Here is a 17,066-nt window from a genome sequence, read left to right as displayed (position 1 = left end):
CTAAAGACGTGGCTAAGTATCACCAGCCCACGCACGCACACACACACACACACACACACACACACACACACACACACACAGACAATTTGAGCTTCATATATATATATATATATATATATATATATATATATATATATATATATACACGTCCTTTCTGTTTTGTTGCTATTTTTAGACAGCCCCAGTGTTATCAACAATTGCAAAATGTACGAATTTGCTACTTCATGTACAGTCATAATAACACCCGCTGACCACTAATTGTATTGTACACTGCAGACAAAAAAAAGCAAAGAAATCAAGACAACCAGAAACAGTTGTACCGTCTACCGAAGCTCTCATCAATCATCAGAAATAGTTGATCTCCAAAATACTTCACCAAGATCCTGCAGGTGCTCCAGTTGACAGGCGAGAATGATACCTATTGTCAGGTACAGCTAGTGTTTCAAGACACATTTTGGACTGATAAGAATGAAGTAATGTCCTGAGTCTGAGCCCAAGACGCCTATCCTTATAGTTGTAAGTAAAAGCGGTAGTCATGTACAGACAGCAACCAGCACTTCTGTTACATAAGAAACCTTATGTGAATAGGCACAGTCATCAATGCAAAATCAAAGTGTCACAGTCTCATCTGAACAGGGAGCAACACCTATCAGTCAGGTACGAAACAATCACTAGGAACATCTATTGATTCAGTGGTAGAAAGCCCCTTCAGTTCATCAGAGGTCAAAACACTATCATAATACTGCCACCACCTCTCCCTGTTGACCTTTGCTCCTCTGGCAATGTCAGAGGAAACATGGTAATTGGTATAATTTCAATGTTCTTCTGATCATATTTTCTCCCAACATTTGTCTGATTCATTGTTCCAGTCAGCACCTGTGACAAGTCACCATATTGAAAAGTCCAGTGTAATGAAGGTCGACAATTTTAATTTATGAAACCTCCACACATTTTATTTTGTGGCTTGTTTAGGTATTGATACGTCTAAACAGCAACAATCAATTGACATGATAGACGAACTTATGAACGATTAAGGAGTAATTAATATCTAGTTCAGTTGTTTGTCATATAATAACATACCTGTTGATCTTGCTGTTACGTACAGCTGCATTTCGTGGACGTTGACGATGTCATGGTAGCTCCAAAAGTTTGTGAACAAATCAAAGAAATATTAGCATGTGTTTCCAACATCAAAAAGAAACTTGTATGACACGTTATGTATCTGCCATTACACAGTTGACATCCAGTGACATTTACAACTTTTTGTTGTGCTGTAGGATTACCTATTGAGCGAATCAGCAGGAAAGAAGAAGAAGCACAAATGATCAGGAGAACGAAAGTCAGGCTAACAATGAACCAAAGGTAGCCTGTGGTGTCTCCCTGCCATCAAGCAACGACTTGTCAGCTGCACCATCTACTTCTTCTGTAAGTCTCATCATGTCTCCTTGCATACAAACATTTACCGCATACACATCTGTTCAGTTGTACACTTACCAGCTGGTGCATGTACAAAGTGTACTTGCGTGTCTATATAGGTATGCATTGATTCTGCACTAGATGATCACTGCATGACTTGATCTAGCTGCTACAATACAAATCTGTAATGGTCTATACTACATATAGGCCTAGACACACAAAATTGAAATACGTACTATACGGCCTACACCTGAACTTACATGTCCTGTACTACTGTCTAGTTGTTATGTGTAGGAGTTGGAGTACATTGACTTTCACAAAAACTGTGCAGGAGGCACGCAGAAAGAAAGGTTCATGTGAAATGGCCAGATGCCTCATCAGGTGCTTTTTCACGCATGAAGATCTCGCTACCTGCAGCGTGTTGAAAGCGAAAAATGGACATCACGATCGCCCGCGTCCCAATGAAGAACAGCTGCAACTGCTCCTAGGTATTAAACACTAATTGGATTGTTGACTGTGTAATGTTAACACACGCTCTCTGGTCTGGAATTTCAGGGCTTGTGAATTTCATACGTACGACTGTGCGTATGGTCATGTGGGGTACTAATTATACAAACAGGTACATGTCATGTGTGTTGCCCTTGAGATCTCATGAGAGTCTCATACGATTCGCATGAAGATTTTCAGTAGGGTGGTATCAGGTAGTCTTAATAATGCATTGATTATGTTTAGGTCCTGCGCTCAGCTGGGATCACTACGTGGCGCAGCTCGTTTTCCTTTCATTGGCTATGGAAGTTTGTGCCTCACCAGCGTTTTGAACCACTTTGTCAGTCCTTCACATCGAGAATTCTTGTACATAGAGGGATCGACAGGCTGACTCGTTGCACAAGGTTTGCAGCCTTTGCACAACATGCGTATAAACTGTATGTTGCTGTATCAGCCTGATGCATGTGTCTCACTGAATGAGCAAATGATCAAAGCCAAAGTCCGCTTTGCCTTCAAGTATGTAAATGTTGTTAGTACTCTAATTATTAAGATTGATAAATATATTATTGGAGTAACTTTGTATGTAGAGAATGTACATATGTTGGCAATACATCAAAGTAAAGCCTGTCCAGTAGGAAGTAAAATTTTGCTGTATATGTTATAGTGTGACACATACTAACATGTGTATGGTTTCTATGCCATGTACATCGGCAGCAGCAGCTGGCCATGGGAAAGGAAAAGCCAAATGTTGTCAAGCAGCTCTTCATCTGGAAGGCACGGTCACCGACATTGTGGTCTATCAGACAGTCAGGCAACTAGTGGATACGCTCCTTGATCAAGAGTACACAGTCTCATTGATCAATTTTACACATCGGGATCTTTGTTCACGGACCGGATTCCACGGCTTGTGTTATAGTGCAGCTGAAACGGAAAGAGCTACCTCAAGAATTTAAAATCTAAAGGAATTTGAAGAATTACCTAAAGGTTCAAAATTTTTGTACTTATGGGTAATCAAACCAGCAGTTTATATTTAGGTTTCTTTGGTATCACAGAGTGGGTCCATTTGTACCATGCAGTGGGCCAACAAAAAGGTTGTCACCATATACATGATGACCAATGTTCACGCTGGACACCAGCATCCACCTTGCCATCATTTCAACAGAACACTTGAATAATAGGATGGATACCGTAGGATCATCGTTTCCAGACCGGAGGCTATCGCTGCTTACAAGAAGCATATGGGGCACATTGATATCAGATCAAATGATGAAATTATTACAAGGTACATATTAGTTATATATTGTACTAAATGAATTAAGTCTTTTAAGTTACTAGCAGGTCCTCTATAGAATGATTCATTGGAAGCCTCACTTACTGTAAGGAGATCTTTCTGCACATGGTTGACTTGGCTGCTCTGAATGCATACATCATGTTTGCCTCCCTCCAACATCAACATCCCAATGACAATCCTCTGAAACGAGGAGGGAGGTATTCGCAGAAAGACTTCGTATGTGATTGAGCTAATACAAAGATTGGCAAATATTTTATGACCAGCAGGCCGACAGAGTGTCACTGTTTTATGTGGCATCTAGGAAGGATTTGGCAGTGGGTGTACACTTAATGTGATATATCGGCGGCTGTACAAGCAGCAATAGCGATTTGGTCTTGGCTAGGAACCACCGCAGGAAGAAGTAACAGAGCTGCAAGAAGTAGAAATGAATCTGGCAAGAGCCAGACCTTGATTACCACCTTTACTCTACCACCACTGCCATTGCTGCCACACCCAATCCTCACGTATCGATCCTGATTGTTGGTGACTAAAGAGCATGTTGCATTGTCTGCAATTTGGAGGTTCAGAAATTCTGCTTGTCGCCCTGAATTGGATATGGTTTTGAAAATTATTTTTCTGTGGTACTGTATTTTGTTTCTTTCTGTCTTTCTCAATTGGTTATGGATAGTGGGGTAAAGTAATTAGTTGAGAATGATGTAGTGTGTAGTTGAAATTATAGTGGTAACACTGGTTGTGTTGACACTGTTGGAGATTATAGTATCTATTACTATAGTTTATTGACTAATACAATTATATGGGGCTAAGGTTCGTTTGGGCCCATCCATCAACCAGAGTGAGCGATTGACAGGCACAGTACACACTGCTGTTGACTGTACATACATTGTTGCAATTGTATGCACACTCACATTTAGTAACGAGAGACGTACACATGCACCATCCAGCCTCCTACTTCAGCTACCTCATACTGAACATACTACAAACTATACTGAACGCAAGTTCACGTTCCTCTCTAATTCAGTCACTTTTGTGATGGAGGAACTTCAATCATAATGCGAGATACTGAATGCCATCCTGTGTAGCCATCATGTGTTGATGAGAACTTCTTATAACATTTTTCCAATGTTGAATCCAATGGTGACTTGACCTGCTGGAATGTTCTCACAGTATCCCTCAATCTAACTGTGACGATGAGGATCATCATTAGCAGAACTATCATGCACTACCCCCTCGATGGTCATAGGTCCACTGCAGTCGTTACCGTCGAACGTAAAATACCATCGAGAACAGCATCGACCACTAGTGCAGTAACCCTGAGAGCTCCTGCATATGCAACATGTAGAGCTGAATTGCTGTCATGTTTCTTAAAATTACAGTTCTGTTGGAATAAAAGCAGAAACATGTCAATAATTACAATTACAAATTAAATTAAGTTAGAATAACCTGAATGAGTCCAACGTCCTTCCCTTCATTTCTCTCCCACACACACTGCTTCCAGTTGAGTTTGGCAGCTTCTCCTCTCTCTCCTTTCCTTCCTTGTTCTCCTCTTGTCCCTTGTGGGCCTCGTGGACCGTCTAGACCTCGTAGACCAGGTCGACATTGTGGACCATGTGGACCTTGTGAGCCTTGCGGACCAATGTTCACAGCATTGCCTTTACCACCGACATCTCCATCTAATCCTCTCTCCTTTCACCCCTTTTTCTCCGTTTCTTCCATCTCATCCTGGCAATCCAGGTAATCCGGGAAACCCAGCAGGTGCACACGTCTAATCATTAACAAAACCACACATAGTAAGTTGTAATATATTTTAGTTAATTCATTAATACTTGATAAATCATCCTAACCTGCTGATTTCTGTCATCTGACACACTTAGACCACCAGAAGTAGCAATGACTTGAATGAGCACCATAACTGTCACAAAAAATGAAAACATGATGTGACCGATATCCTCCAAACTGATGAAGTGAACTGGTGAGCTTGCTGTTATATACTCCTCCTCACTAAAGTTTAGTCTAAAATAGAGCATTTCCAAGGAATCCAATGTTTCCAAACATTATCTACCAAACATGGTTTCAATTTAATTCACATTTAATACCCAGTCTCTCCTCTCCCCCTTGCAACTTCTTGCCAAAATGCTCGTGTGACTATTGCCACAAATGGCACTAAAAATACCCTAGCTACTTCTGTTGATCTCCTACAACTGTCACAGACAACTCGAAATACGTTAATTAATTAGCACACACCACTGTATAGCTGCATGCATGCATCATGACCAAATATATTAGAAGTTAAAAGAGAGAAAAAGCGCTACCTGAACAGCAAGGAAAGACGACAGCTGCACCATCAAATGCTGACAAGAACTTGAACGTCAGGCACGGTTGCTCTCTCAGGAATACAGCCTGATCATGATACAGATTGAAAGTTTGATTGGCTCATATCTACACGAGCGTTGTTGGCGTTGGTTTTACTTTGATTGTGCAGCACTTATCGATAAACCAAGAGTTGAGCAATCTTTGGTTGCTCCAAGTGTAGCTGGAAACATTCTGTGGTTTGGAACAACGACACAACAATTCGACCTGCGCAATAGAGATCTGCGCACTAGAACGAGCAACATTCGACTAGGTACCGTATGAACCTCTGTGCAAGTTGCAACCGTTTTTATATATCCATCACGAACGATTCCTGTTGTCTGTTGGCAGCTCCGCTCCGCTCACACATAGTAAGGGAACATGCACGCGCACCATATGCGGGCGCGCAAGAGGGCCTGGGCACGAGGCTACCCACTAGCCTCGAACTTCCAGATGTTCAAAGCGCGCGCAAAGGTAATTAGTTCTATATTCCTCTCTAATTCAGTCACTTTTGTAGTGGAGGAATTTTGTCAATCATAATCCAAGATACTGTTCCTAGATACGCTGTATACCTGTGAGATGACCAAGGGTGTCACGTGTCTCAAAAGTGAAGGGGTGTGACGTCATTGACAATGCGTAACATGTCAAACTAAGATGTTTTTAGGACTGCTTGATTCTCAAACAACCGGAGATTAAATACAAAAATAATTCAAGAACAGCAAGAATTTTTTGGGTAGAAATCCCGAGACTTTGTGCATATGCAACACCTAGAGTAGGCTCAAGTGTCCAGTCAGTAGACCAGCCGGACACTCGAGCCTACTGTACACATAGAGCTAAATGGTGGTACACTTTTTCTTAAAACCATAGTTCTGTACAAAGCATAAATAAGTCACTCGTTGATATTTGAATCATTAATTGAGTTAAAACAGACCAACGCATTTATAATCCACACATGCAAACAGTGCCCATGTTTCCAATTGTTGACTGTCATAGCATCTCAATCTTTCCATTTGTTTCCTTCCTTCTTCATACTGTGTTCCATTTGAATCATCATCTCTAACTATAATCCTTCCATTCCGTCTTGTCTGGGTGATTCGTTCACTCCTGATAATCCATGTATGCTCGAAATGTCAGAGTGAAGACACAGAAGTAGCAATGACTTGGATGACCACCAGTAATGTCACAAAATGAAAACACGATGATGACAGATATCCTTGATACTGATGAATGAGCTGGTGAGTTTGCTCTTATATACTTCTCCTCACACACACACACACACACACACACACACACACACACACACACACACACACACACACACACACACACACACACACACACACACACACACATCTGAGGCGAATACAGTCTAGTCTGAAATGCAACATTTCCACATAATCGTATGTTTTCAATAAAACATCTACACAAGATTGTGTCTCAGGAGGTTTCCATATCCAGCTCCTCTTTTCCACATCTGTGATGCTCGAGCATGTCATCACTTTGTGACAACACTCTACTGCATTGATCTCTCACATTGTCACACACCAACTAATGGAAGAAAAGTTGAGAGGTCTGCAGTTAGTCGATCTAAACAGCTAGCCCAATGCACATGGGACAACTTATGCAGTCTGTCAGCTAACAGTCACATCATCATAACACGCCGTTTCAGCATCTCCTCACCGTAATCAGTAACAAGAAGAAGAACAAAAGCAAATAAGCAACTAAAACTACCATGGGACGCGTTCCTTTACCTCTCTGACTCTTCTGGTAGAGCTCTTCTGCAGAGACCGGCAGAGCTGAAGACGTTAGAAGAGGCGCTTTCACAGACACACGTATGAACCGGAACACGCTGACACAACCTGCGCCTGCGCACTAAAATTTCCTAATTGCTGCAGTCTTCATGTATGTTCAAGACGTACAATTTGTTGCTGATTGTTGTTTTTTGGCTTTGGATGATGTGGATATGGCCGCAACTTCAGACGTTATCAATATTCAACACATTTCATCGGCATAAGAAGCGGGGGTGGGCTTGGTAGCCCGCCAGCTCAGAACGACCATACCTTCTTCGATTGGACTGTGATAATAAAGTTTAGAAGTGTTTTTCGGAACCTGAAAAAGAACAAAGGTCTGGGGAATCGAGGTTTTGCAGACACACATCCGGGTATGCATGCCCTATTCCGGGAGTACTTTAGAGCTCCAGACTCAGAGGGTGCTTTCACACGACGTTTGTAACCTAGGTTAACTCTAATTGATTTAGTTCCAGACGTCTTTTAACTAATTGGTCTTAGGTAATAGCTTTGCTAACCTAGATTAACGCTAACCCACTGCAAGCTAGGTTAGACTCGGTCGCTCCGCCTACAACTCAGTCGCTCCGCCTTCTTGGCATAGCAAAGAATGGCGCGTTTTCTAGAATGTGCTACAAACGCTTCAAAGCTACACAGGCGTGTCTTCCGTAGAAAAGGAGAACGCAAAGAAAAGCGCGTCGACAACGAGAGGTCCTTTTTATTACTCTCATAATGTTGCTGCGCAGAATGTACAACCAGATATTGCTTGTAAAGATCATGTCTCTAGTGAGAGGACGAAACTCTCCTGACCTTCCAGACATTGACGGGACAACAATGACAAGATATACATAACTAGTATCTACATTGGTTAGTGGGTCATTTCCGTGCTGTGTGAACACTGCTCAGTGCTAACCTAGGTCAATTACCCAGTAATTACATGTTGCATATGGTAGAGTTTACTCAGGTAGCTTAACCTAGGTTAATCTAAGGTCATTGTGAAAGCACCCAGAGTGCTATGGCGCTACAGCAAAGATGAATACAGTCTTTTTTTACCAGTGACACTCGTCACACTGATGATCGTTCACCGCAGTCAGTGTTAGGAGCTACATCACAACCGACGGCTGACCCATTTTTGCATATGCCAGACTCAGATGGAGTCGGAACGCCAACTAGTTACAGTTCTTGCAGCTGCTTGTGCTGCAGTGGTGACTTTAACGCTGCCAATTATCCAAGTGACTTAGATAGTTCCAAGAGTTGCCACGGAAAGCAGTCGCACTCCAGATCAATTCAATCTAGCTGGTATTTGAAGCAACCATGGATCAGTGTGTGTACAGGTGCAGTGGCTTACAAGGTCTTTTGCCATGTTTGTTGTAAAGCAAAAGCTTTAGGCTTGCTTACGCTTTCTAAGAGCTGCAATGCTACGTTCGTGGAGGGCGGTTTTGGCAACTGGAAGAAGGCATTCTAGAGATTTGGTCAGCACGAAGAAAGCGAAATGCACCAAGAGGCAATGGCCAAGCTTGCTGCTAAGTCTAGTGCAGTACATGTCAGGTCGCAGCTCAGCAAACAGCATGAAGCAGAAATGAGAAATCATCGTGCTATGTTTATGAAGCTGTTGGACTGCGTTAGATATTTGGCAAGACAAGACTTACCGTTACGTGGTCACCATGAAGACAGTCTCACGTTTGACGGAAACCTGCTGCAGCTGCTGCTGTTGCAAGCTAAAGATGATTGTCATGTGGTTTCATGGCTAAAGAAGCGAGACTATCTCTCTCCTGAAATTATCAATGAGATTATTTCGCTACGTGAACAGAAGCTTCTGCGACAGCTGCTGCAAGAGATCAGTGAAGCAAACTTTCTTGCCTTGATTGTTGATGAGGCTATCGACGTCTCGCACAATGAGCAAACGTGCATCGCCATTCGTTGGGTTGATTCCAGATACACTATCCATAAAGATGCTATAGGCTTAATCCAGCTTCCAGACACCAAATCTGTGACATTATTTAGCACCATTAAATATATGCTGATACTGTGTTCCTTGCCACTTTCTAACTGCATAGGTCAATCATACGATGGACCTGACAACATGAGTGCTGTCCGGAATGGTGTAGAGGCTCTTCTAAAGAAAGAGGAAGACGGTCACTGTCTATGTGTCCACTGCTTTGCCCACAGCCTGAATTTGTGCATAAAAATGTCACTCAGAAGTGCGAACTGCTACGCAATTGCATGGACTTTATTTTCCAGCTAGTGCAACTTATCAGGTTTTTACCTAAGAGACTTAATCTTTTTTTAGAGCGTTCGTAAGGACATTTCGGTTTCAGAAGGTGAGTCAAGTCTGTCTCCATCACTGAGACCACTTTGATCTACACGATGGACTGTTCGCCATTCTGCCATTGCAAGTATCCTGAAAAATTATAAGATGCTCATGACAACACTCGAGATTGTTCGACAAGGTCATGATGAGTATGTTGCTAAAGGAATTGGATTGCTGGCAAAGATGGAATCATTTGAGACTTTCTTTACCTTGAAGCTTGCTTACAGGGTCTTCTCTGCAGATTAACAGTTTTCCATGAACCTTCAGGCTAAAGACACAACTGTTTCCGAGGAAACCAGGGGAGCTGACTTATTGAGATCACATTACGTGTCATTGCGGAGTTACACTGCCTTTGTTTGTGAGGTTGAGTCTCTGCGAATTGATGCAGCCAACGGCAAAGATATACCAGAAATCCCAGAGGCAGTTGCAAAATATTTTCAGGGGACTCTAGACCTAGCGTATCTAAAGATCTAACTAAAGAAGTTACGAGATGCGATCACGAATGCATTTGCTGGTTCTGCTATTCGTGTGAAGAAGGTAACGCATGTCTGAACCATTGTTGACACTCTCAATCAGAGTCAAATGTACAAGGACATGCTCAATCAGGTTGACAAACTGGTTCGATCATATTTGACATTTCCTGTTACTAGCGCCACCGCTGAGAGGGCGTTCTCTTCTCTGTGCCGCATAGAAAACGTTTCTGAGGAGCACAATGTCACAGCAGCGTCTAAAGAACTTGTTCTTGTTGTATGTTCACAAAGCAAGAACAAACGCCCTTGATCTTTCATCTGTGGCCAAGGACTTCGTATATGCAAACAGTCGTCGATGTAACTATTTTGGGAAATTTCAGATCTTTTAAAGTTGTGTCATGCTGACGTATGTAGATTGATTTAGAGCATCGTAGATATAGTTCTCATTTAGTGAATGGAGTTGCTGCAGACGAAAACAGTCATTTATGTAAACAAGCGTCTTCTATTAATGTTGCTATGTCTGTTAGGTATGGCGAATGATACATGTAAAGAGGGCCGGCCTCTGGATCCACCAGATGTAATGTTGAATTCTTAGTTGCAGCGAGAACTTTGCCTATTGGCGGAACTATATACGTGTCCTTACCCTTAGGTGTACTTGGCTCAGTACCCTGCTCGAAAACATCTTCCTACGCTACTGCATGCACATACGTCATCACGTTCACGTGCATTTTCTAGTTTACGAGAAATGTCACAGTAAATTCTTATGACTAATACTCTCTTCGTGGGTACAATACTCAGTGCACGATAACTGCCAAAGAATACATGTGTCCAGCAAATTTTCTTTTGAGGTTTATACGGATGCAGGTCTAGATATTCTGCCGTCTTCTACTTGCAAAGTCTGTTTGAACATGTCTAGGCAATAATAGAGAAATGGTAGCGACAGCGTGCACGCAAGTTAGCTAAGCTATGCAAACCCATCTCTACGTGTGCTGATATCACGTGAACACAAACACCGTTCTTTGGCTGTAACACTAATTAGCTAAAAGCCCGTTACAGTTTTACACGATTAAAACCCTCTAAGTCCGGACTTTTTGGGTGTGGCCATCTCATAAAATTAAATTATAGCAAGACTCTTCACTATAAAAAAATCGATTTGCAGCTTCTTGTGATATGCAGAATCTCATCGCTTACAGGCATAATTGCCTTTTACTCTCGCTCAGAATTTTGTTTGTAGAATAGCGGTAATCTTCGACTCGGAGTATTATATTACATCTAGCGTACTTTTAGCAAGCTCTCAACGGCGTTATAGTTTGATTGAAAAATTTCAAAAAAATAAGAAGCTTGTCAACTTTTTCAGAAAAGATGCGGTATGTGTTGTACATTTTTACCTTAAAGTGTAACGGATTTGTGTAGTCTTGTGTGTTTGTTATCATGGTAACACCTCGCGTTAGGTAGACGTCGATACGATGAGATAGTTGCGTGTTTTAGATGCCTCTTGTTTGTTTGCTTCTCAACTATAGAGCGTGGCTGCTTTGTTCTTTGTTCTACTTGTAGACTCTTCGTGTTGTCATTTATTAACTATTATGGTACAAGAGCTCGCTCGTCAAGTTTGATAACAGTTTCCGGGTAATCCCAATTTCTATGTTGTGTACGGTTACATCAATACATTTGGGTAGCTATATCGTTTTTTGGTGTCGTCAGTTAGCGGAATAGCAAAGGGAAAGCAGTTCTAGCTCGGATTCTGCAACTACCGGTTACCGGTAAAGGAATGCAGAGAGAATCAGTATAAAAGTAAGGTAAAGCAATGTCCTATTGCGTATTATGTGTATAATAAGTACCAGGCTTTGTTGCTATGTAAATTTCATGCCGAAAATCGCTTGTTTTTTGTGACAAAACTAGAAGTCTTGGAAACGCTTTTGTTTAATGACGCAATCATGCTAGCCTCCGAACACTTTTCGAACTGTACTTGGTTGGAACACATTGCTAAATAGTTGAACTAAGTTTTCTTGTACGGTTTGCATGTCTACTGTCTGTTCCCCATAAGTGTAAACTTTGAAAATCATCAATATCTCCTCTGCTTTTTTTACTTTCGCGAAGATCTCGGTATCGTAATAAACCGCTAGGTCTGGCATTTCTGTTTATCAAATTATCTAAGCCCTTCCTACAAACGAAACTCAAGGACAATACTCTTGCATATCAAAGACAAACGGGTGGAGCAATGGCTATTATCCAATTATCTTGTAAGACCAACGGATCAGCAACTGGAACCATTTAAGATAATTGGTATAACATGGTCCAGCTGGAGCAGCTCTTAGTGCTCTAATGAGCACACCTGGAGGGCGCTCTACTTCATTACTCACTTCCGAGTTCACACTTACGGGAAACAGACGGTAGGTTGCGCTGTGGAACTTACTGTCTGGTGCCATTTGACACCCTACAGGAATGCAGAGAGAATCAGCAAAAAGCAAGGTAAAGAAAGCAACGTCCTATTGAGTTGTCTATGTATAAGAATGACCAGGCTTTGTTCTTATGTAAGTTTCATGCAGAAAATCGCTTGTTTTCGGCGACAAGCCTAGAGGTCTTGGAAACGCTTTTGTTTGATGACGCAATCATGCTAGCCTGGAACCTTTTGCGAACTGCATTTGGTTGGAACACATTGCCAAATGGTTGAACTAAGTTTTCTTGTAATGTTTGAATGTCTAGGTTGCACTGTGGAACTTGTGGTCCAGTACCATTTGACACCATCCAGGAATGCAGAGAGAATCAGTAGAAAAGCAAGGTAAAGAAAGCAACGTCCTATTGAGTTGTCTATGTATAACAATGACAATGCTTTGTTCTTTTGTAATTTTTATGCAGAAAATCGTTTGCCAGTTGGTATCTGTAACAAAATAGAAGTCTATGAAATGATTATGTTTGATGACACATTCATGTCAGTATAGAACATTTTCAAATTCTGTTATAAACGCAAAGAAAACCACAAGGTAAGAACATATTTACTTACCTCACTTGGTCAGGGAATTGCTTGTCTTTTTTCTTATGCCATTTGCAATGTGTGTTTTGCCTTTTAATTGTTATAATACAATGCATGTTTTAGACACATTTTGTTTTGATGACATGAATTGACAAAAATTGGAATTTGTGAAACATGTAAAAACATTCTCTAACCATTTACAAGTGGCACAGACTTTTCTTGGTGTATTTGAATTTGTAAATTGTGTTACAACTGTATTATCAGGGATCAATATAGCAGCTGGCATTAAATGGCGACAAAAAATGCCAATTGCCGAGTATTAGTAGACCACAGCTTGCCGTTTTGCCAACCAAACAGGAGACAACACACATGTGCATGTACATGCAATGATTGGCATATTGTTCCAATTCTTTACTGGGAACATCTGTTTCTGTTGAAGTCACCAGATAACTGTTGTAATATTGTGTGCACTCAAAATAGAAAACCACAGGCGGATTAGGATCTAATCTCAACCCACACACACACACACACACACACACACACACACACACACACACACACACACACACACACACACACACACACACACACACACACACACAATTAGCGTGAATACAATAGGCAAGTAGTTTTAGATAGTGCGTCCAATCCTAAAACAGAAAACTGTTTCTAATTAATGGACCTTCAGTCAGTGCTTGTCACCAGACTCATTAGTAAATTTCAGAGACTACAGCAGTGAGTGGATGAGTGCATGGATTGAATGAAAACCATGAATGTCTTGCAAACTTCGTGGTTGGGTGTCTAATTGCTACATGTGAAAGCTAACACTTTCTAATGGTATAATTTCATATGGAAGTACAGTATGCAACAGATAGATTCTTTACTACATTCTGTTTGAACACCAAGAGCAGCTGTTTAGATATTTCTTCAAAGCTACATAACATAGGGCCTTCCATTGCCAAAATATTCTCAATATAGCAGATTATTACTTTAGATTTTTAATAGGTTCCAGTAAACAGTTATCTATATGTCACACCTTGTGGTGGTTACACTCTTTAGTACAGTTTTCATGATCAACATTAAAAGTACAGCAGCTATACATGATCTTCTGGCGTTTGCATTTGTCTGGCTGTAGATTGAGTATGAGTCTGCAAGTAGATATAGTCGCTGCTCAGTTGTATCGACCTGATGCTCCATTAACTCACCAACCATTCCAGGTTGCAAGGGATGGCAACTGCTTATTCAGTGCTGCATCACTGGCATTGATTGCGTGCACAGATGGTGAGCATGTCAAGCTTCGAAAGCAGGTAGCTCAGGAACTACAACACATTGCCGTATCTATTGCTTCATTCATTGTCGCAAAGGTAAAATTCAGCACTTATAATTTAAAAATATCTAACCTGCTGGTTGGCTCCATGCTACATAATAATACTTTAGACACGGTTACTTCTACAATGGATTGTGGCAGTTACACATTAGAAGAGAGCCTGTCGAAAGCATTGGCGAAGAAAGGAGAGAAGACAGTGCTAGATGGTAGATGGTGCAGTATTCACCATATCGGGGCACTAGCAAATGCCCCAAAGAGACGCATCTAGGTTCACTATCCAAAAGTGAAAAATGCATTTGGCCATTTGTAACACCATTGTGCAACCAATACAACCCATCCATATAGTGTGCTCTAGTTTATCTCTACCAATCAGCCTGCAAGGAAAAGTTGAGCTGAATGCCACTGTTGCCTATGTTAATAGTGTAGATCAGTCAAAAGGATTCACTAAAGTTAGAGGAAGTAAGTTGAAGTTGTCAGAAAACCTGTGTAGGAGTATTTCAAGTACTCTTTCACTCTCCAAGAATATTCTGCAATATGATGACACCAGCAGAAAAGCTGCCTCACCAGGTAAGCAATGAACCAGACCAAAATTTGCAACACATTAATTAACCTCCTGGCTAGCAACAATGCCAAAGGAGAAAAAGATGACAATCAAAAACTTAATACTTCTTTCTCAAAGAATATCACTATATGTCATTCAGACACCGAATAACCGGATTTGACTTGTTCTACCTCACTTAAAAACAACAGCCTCTAATGTCAACTCCACCCAGAATCATTTAAGAAATTGGCAAGGAACCTATGAGCGTGAGTTCCAAACAATGTCATGGCTTTGCTGTGACGTAGATGCTACCAACAGGTCTCTTGTTGCATTACTTTGGTTTCAATTGTGCCGGCGCTATGAAGTGAAATTTTTTAGGTTAAAACACTTTTCCAAGGTATGGCTTGATGGATCAAGTAATCAGAAAACTAGCAGTAATATGGACAACGAAAAGTGTGACCAGCATAAGCACGCTGTTACACGACAAAAAGAAGATCAAGCTAGAAAAATGGATGAGCCAGTGACGTTATACAGCGTTATAGCCAAGGTTATTACAATGAAGAAGCTCTAGAAGTGCAAACCCTCGCCCATGCCTACCTTGAAGGTAATTAGTCGCGCTATGACAAAATGGTTTAATTGCTCTCTAAACGTCTAGTTCTTTGTGCAACTTCTCTAGGAGTCTGATTGTTTGTGCAGCTTCTGAAGTCGTAATAAGCCACTATGGGTGTTTTAGGCGTGGCATATGTAACACAAGAGCCGTCTCTATATACGGCTCTGGGTAACACCAAAGCCAAAACAAAATTTATGTGGAAAAACATGAAAGTTACAAATGTAGCTAGATTAGGCGTGTTTCTAGTGGTCAACCTTTACGTACAACAAAAGAAACAGCTCGCCACCGATTTTTCAGCTCACGACAATCTAAACGTCTGGTTGTTTGTGCAGCTTCGGCAGACATCTGGTCGTTGTCGTAATGGGGGAAAGTATGCACGTTTCAAATGTAGATCAAGTTGTTTCGAAGTGCTATAACACGCCAAATGTTACAAGTCGAGTAGCCTCGATGCGCCTTACGTAATAAAGTAACGTGGAAGATCATTGTTTTGTTAATTTGTTGATGGGCAAGTTACAAATGTAGAGCAAAACAAGCAGTTCACAACCGATTTTTCAGCTTACAAGAATGTAGACGTTTGATTGTTTCTGCAGCTTCTCTAGGCATCTGTTTGTTTGTATATCTTCTATAGACGTCTGGTTGTTGTCGTAATGGGGGGGGGGAAGGGATGCATGTTACACTGTACAAATGTAGTTGTTTCGAAGTGCTGAAACAAGAGAAATGTCACAAGTCTGAGAGCCTCGACGCTAGGTCGGCTGGCAATCTTCGATCACCTTACGTGATGAAGTAACGGGCGTTATCATTGTTCTGTTTATGAGTGTGAAACATATGTTACAAATGTAGAGAACAAAACAAGCAGCTCACCACAGATTTTCCAGGTCACAAGAATGTAAAATTCTCGTTTTTTGTGCAGCTTTTCTAAGCGTCTTCTTGTTTTTGCCGCTTCTCTAGCTAGACGTCTGGTTATTGCCTAGAAGCAGCTACCAAACAAATAGAGGTGGAGCCTCATAATATCATCACGTTCGTCTATTGGTTGGTCATGACACCACTTCTTGTCTATTGGTCGGAATAACTTAATTTGCATCTGCGTTATTCGACTATATTGACGCTCGGTCGCTCGGTCGGTCGCTCGGTCATCGAACGGTTACTACACCCGAGCCCGGGAATTCGAACCTCGGGTAGCAATGGATGACTTGACGAAAGAGCGCATGCAAAAGAAATTTTATATTTTATATTTATTGGCCAAAAAAGAATTTGCCTTTTACAAAGTACCCAAACATTTACGCATTAGAGGTCAGACATGGTTTTGATCTTGGTCATGCCTATCAAAGATGTGAGGCAGCGAAGCAATTTGTCTATTACAAAGCAGATAGTAAACGACACCACCAACTTAATAGTAGTTTGTGTCCTTTCTACAGGACGTCCTAAGAAGTAATAAAAAGGTATTGGCTCTTTATATAGTCATGGATGTTCTATCACTTACTTGTTACGTATCATACTATGTTGTGTGAGACCA

The 17,066-nt window shown here is 41.2% G+C and overlaps 2 long non-coding RNA genes across 2 annotated transcripts; one reads left to right on the top strand and one right to left on the bottom strand.

Moving 5' to 3' along the window:
• The first annotated feature begins 868 nt into the window (after positions 1–868).
• Positions 869–3,996, top strand: LOC134183431 (uncharacterized). The gene is made up of 10 exons (XR_009970504.1): positions 869–917; positions 973–1,037; positions 1,106–1,425; positions 1,711–1,904; positions 1,972–2,035; positions 2,149–2,306; positions 2,357–2,418; positions 2,567–2,886; positions 2,937–3,184; positions 3,241–3,996. It is a non-coding gene; the product is annotated as an uncharacterized LOC134183431 (long non-coding RNA).
• Positions 3,997–4,871: 875 nt separating this feature from the next.
• LOC134178005 (uncharacterized) lies at positions 4,872–5,725 on the bottom strand. The gene is made up of 3 exons (XR_009969578.1): positions 5,503–5,725; positions 5,035–5,102; positions 4,872–4,955 (listed from the first exon to the last, which is right to left on the bottom strand). It is a non-coding gene; the product is annotated as an uncharacterized LOC134178005 (long non-coding RNA).
• Positions 5,726–17,066: the final 11,341 nt, after the last annotated feature.

This window comes from Corticium candelabrum, chromosome 1, assembly GCF_963422355.1.
Source record: "Corticium candelabrum chromosome 1, ooCorCand1.1, whole genome shotgun sequence".
In the NCBI taxonomy this organism is placed as follows: Eukaryota; Metazoa; Porifera; class Homoscleromorpha; order Homosclerophorida; family Plakinidae; genus Corticium; species Corticium candelabrum.
The sequence above is the reverse complement of the archived record's forward strand: the minus strand, read 5'-3'. Positions and strand labels throughout refer to the sequence as shown.